The following is a 4,819-nucleotide window of genomic DNA, read 5'->3' on the forward strand; positions in this document are numbered from 1 at the left end:
TTACATTTGCAGATTTTAAACTATTCTGCCATCTGTTGACCCATTATGAATCAAATAAGTTATTAATAAAGTTCATAATAAGTGGTAAATATGATATAAAACAAAACATCATTAAGAAATATTCACTGTAAACATTTTTAAATTGTAATAAATTCTTCTTAGGTTAGATAGGAGAGGTGTAATGGTTGAAAGATCCCTAGATGTAGAATTGGAAGAACCTGGAATTCTACTGAGGTTAGACAGGAGAGATGAAATGGTTGAAAGAGCCCTAGACGTAGAGTTGGAAGAACCTGGCCCTGGTCCCAGCTCTGCCACCGACCTCATGGCCTTGATAAATCATCAGCTTCTCCAAGGTCCCGTTTCTTCATCTGTGAAATGATTCTGTTTGAGCCAACTCATAGGCTTTCACGTTCTTGCCAAAGAATCTAACCCGAAGTTCTCTGCTGTGCATTTAAAAACTCTGGATTACAAGAAATAATATTCCTGGAGGAACGTTTGAAAGACTGAACACTCTCCATTCCTGGATGTGGTCTTTGGATCCGGTCCAGCCACCAGGGAGCTGTGAACTTGAACTGTATTGTTTTATTCCCCCCAGAGAATCGCTTTTATTAAAACATACTCTGGCATAATCCCGTAAGCCTTACCGAACAGGATATTATAGAAAACAGTCAAAGAGACCTACCGTTGTACTTCTTACACAGGAGTTCAGGAGGACAACCTCCTTTTATGAGAACACAGTGTGGAAAATTTTCGGGTCTCAGTACCAAGAAAAACTGTGACCCTGAGCATTCATTCTTTTAATCTAATGACCATGTTATTTTTATAAACAAAGTTTCCCTCTATTTATTTTGGCTGGTATAGCCCAGATCTAGCAACTACAAATGACTTTACAGAAAACAAGGTGCTCCCCACTGGCTTTATGCATTTACTCATTTTTTCCTTGCTGCAATACCCTCGCCAGCTTTTTTTCTATTGAATTTTGTTTCTCCGCAAACTGCTTCAAACTTTCTCTAGAATAAGAAAGAATACAGATAAGTGAGTTAAATGAACTCAGACTTGCTTGACATTGCTGGACAATGTCAGTCTTGTTGGATACAATGAGACAACATATGTAGCATGTTGAAATTTACAAAGTGAGACACAAATGCAAGTTGTTCTCCATTGGTGAGAAAGAAAAATGTATTAGTGGAGGATGAAGTTTATGTGCTTTTAGTAAGTGAGATCTTCTTAATATTTTTCAATGTCCAGTTGCTTGAAGATATCTAGATCCCAGTTGTAAGCTCTAGGAAGAGATCTAATTTATAGACAACACAGTGAAGCATTCCTAAAACACTAGGAATGACTTTGTGACCCACTCTATTAGTCATGTTCTGTTTGCCCCTCTCCCATCTTCTTGAACTAAGTATATATCACCTGTAGCCTCATTCCCATGGAGACCCTGAGTCAGTGGAGTCTTGCCTAGAAGCAATGGATTAGCAACACCTCTAGGGGAGGTGGAGGGCTTCCCTGGTGGCTCAGATGGTAAAGAATCTACCTGCAACTTGGGAGATCCAGGTTAGATCTCTGGCTTGGGAAGATCCCCTGGAGAAGGGAATGGCTACCCACTCCAGTATTTTTGCCTGGAGAAATCCATGGACAGAAGGAGCCTGGTAGGCTATAGTCCATATTGGACATGACTGAGTGACTACCACACACACACACACACACACACGGTACTAAAGGGCACAAATTGGTTTATTATTCACAAAAAATATATATTCTTAAGAACTCTTTGCACTCAAGAACATGTTTTCAATAATTACATTCTTTGTGAATATAGTCCTACTCTGCCTCTCCCACATGTCCCCACTCCCGGACCATCAGTCTCCTCTTGAAGATCAGCAGTCCAGGATCTGAGGGTGTTTTTATTCCTCTCTGCCCCAGTTCCCTCCCATTACAGCAGCACAAGCACAAATTGGATGTTCCATAAATTGCTGGCACATAAAAATGAAAAGAGGACAACTTAAACACCATCTATTAAATACAACTTCAAAAAGCCATTAAAATCATTATATATAAATAGCTGAAATTTTCCAAACAAACAGTATAAAGAAACGGAATTAGGTAGCTCCACTTGCCATTCAGGAAACTGGCTACTTCCCCAAGAAGTAGCTGTGTGACTAACAGATCAGTTACTCTGGTCCCCACTCCAGGAATAACTTCAGCCCTGCACCCAGGCAAGACAGCGGGAGCCCTGTCTTGATCACCTAGATCACCTAGTTCTTACTAGTCTCTTCCCAGGATTTCATGCCAGAGTAAACTGCAAGCATCCTGGCATTGCGGCAGAGGCTGTAGGTCCTGAAATGTCAACTTTAAATTCCTGCTAACATGGAGAAACCCTCACAAATTCCACTGCTGAGGGAGGAGCAGATCCATTGGCTTTTTGGAGCAGATCCATTGGCCTTTTGGAGCAGATCCATTGGCCCTGGGTCTTCTTGAGACTCTGGACTGTGAGCTCTAAGAAAGGGACTACGTATGGCTCACTGTTGTATCTTTGTCCTCTAGCACAGTATGTGGCACAAAGTGTTCCACAATAAATGTTTGAGGAACGAGTAAACAACTGAACAAATGAGAGCGATGTAATGGAGGACACTGTCTCTACAACTCTCATTTGCCTGGTAGGAAGCCCTCCATTAAATTTCTTTTTTTAATAATTTAATGCTAGGAAATATTTCATTTCCTTGGAGACATGGGTTGGATTTTCTTGTGGTTGTTTTTGTATTATTTTTGTTATTGTTTTCCTTTCTGAAAACAAGAACCATATAATTAGTGTTCCTTTTTCACTTAGGATGTCTAGAAACACAGAGCTAACTCTAAGGTCAAATTGTAGCAATTACGTTGGTGCTAGTTATACCTGTTTTTCCCTGGCCTTTATCTTGTTTTTTTGTTTTTACTTTTCATTGACATACAGTCTCTTTCTCATATATATTTGCTGTGGTCATCTTGAATTCTTTGTGAACAGGGTAAAAAAATGAAAAAACTAAATAACCAAATAAGGAAGCAAACCAAAACTCAGAAAGTGTATTTTACAAGGATGTCTTCTAATACATACACAAATAAAAATAATTCTGAAATTCAGGTCCTCCTGGGTCACAAGGTATTTTTAAAAAGTTATAGTATCCTCTTTGATATCTCCATTTGAATTATTTCCTTTCCTTCCACTTTTGACAAGATTGTTTTTTTCTCCCCAAATGGCCAGAATCCTTGGCCACAAAAAAGTGAACTGTCCTCAAGCGTCTTCTGAAATGTATCTTAAGGTAAAATGCCTATTTCCACTTATAATAATTTTTTTCTTGGATTTTTCAAGGTTCCAGAGGAACTGTGGTCCCAAACCATTCTGGAAGAAAAGGAGGGATGAAGAAGACAGATGAATTGTATTAAATTTACCAAGCCTTACTAGTACTACTGAGCTGTGGCCAAAATGGTTGCATGTTCACTGGCCAAATCCTGAAATGACTGAAACGTCTGGGAAAACGTCCTAGTTGGACATTTCAGGTGCTGCCTGGTGAGTGCAGGATCTCACTCTGATTGTAACAGGATTTCTGTCAAGTGTTTCAAGTAACATAGCTGTATGTGCAATTTTGTTTCTGTTGGGAAGCATTTCCCCATGGATGAAGGATTCGTGGGCTGTCAAATTCCAAATACTGGTATCTCCAAGACACTTAAAATAAATATTTCTCAATTTGAAATGTTTGTGAGCAAATACAACAGCCAGAAATATGCTGGCTGTTAAGATGAGAAATTTGTTTCTGAAATGTACTATTCGTTTAGAAAAATATTTGCCAACTTTAGTGGCAGCTGCAGAAATGTTTTCACACTTTGAAATTAACTCACTATTAAAAATGGGAAAAGGAAGAGTGATTTGCTTTTTCCTTTTGGCTTGCACTACTACAACCAACCCAAATGACACACATATTCATCAACAGATGCACCAGCTGCTGCTTGGCCAGGTACCCATTCTTTCTCTTTGACCATGTTCTTACAGAGGAAATTCACAGAATTAACCTTTTTCAGATAAGGGTCCCCTTTGTCTTACACTGACTAAGTTCCACTATCAGCCTTCAATCACACATACACGACTGCTAAGTTTCTTGCTTAACTTAGAAGCTTTCTGATCCAGTTTTATTCTACTACTCAAGCTTTAGATAAATATTATAAAAGCATGAACTAAATTCATGGAGAGTTAAGCATTCCATGTAAGACTGACTGTTATTAATTCATTCAGTTAACAAATATCCACTGAGTGCTTACTACTTGCCTGGCACTGTATCAGTTACTAGGAATGTAAGATGAGTATGTGGGAAAGATCCCACATATGAGATAAGACAGTGCGCTTGGGATGCATAACTGACAGCAGTCACTAATTGCCTGGGGGAATCCAAATAAGCAAGGCTTGTCCTAACATGCTTATCAGAAAAGGAGCAGGTTCTACCTTCTCACTCTGAAGATTTTCCTGGTAAAGCAGGTTCAGTTCAGTCGCTCAGTCGTGTCCGACTCTTTGCGACCCCATGAACCGCAGCACGCCAGGCCTCCCTGTCCATCACCAACTTCCGGAGTTCACCCAGACTCACGTCCATTGAGTCAGTGATGCCATCCAGCCATCTCATCCTCTGTCATCCCCTTCTCCTCCTGCCCCCAATCCCTCCCAGCATCAGAGTCTTTTCCAATGAATCAACTCTTCGCATGAGGTGGCCAAGTACTGGAGTTTCAGCTTTAGCATCATTCCTTCCAAAGAAATCCCAGGGCTGATCTCCTTCAGAATGGACTGGCTAGATCTCCT

This window comes from Bison bison, unplaced genomic scaffold, assembly GCF_000754665.1.
Source record: "Bison bison bison isolate TAMUID 2011002044 unplaced genomic scaffold, Bison_UMD1.0 scf7180017864239, whole genome shotgun sequence".
In the NCBI taxonomy this organism is placed as follows: domain Eukaryota; kingdom Metazoa; phylum Chordata; class Mammalia; order Artiodactyla; family Bovidae; genus Bison; species Bison bison.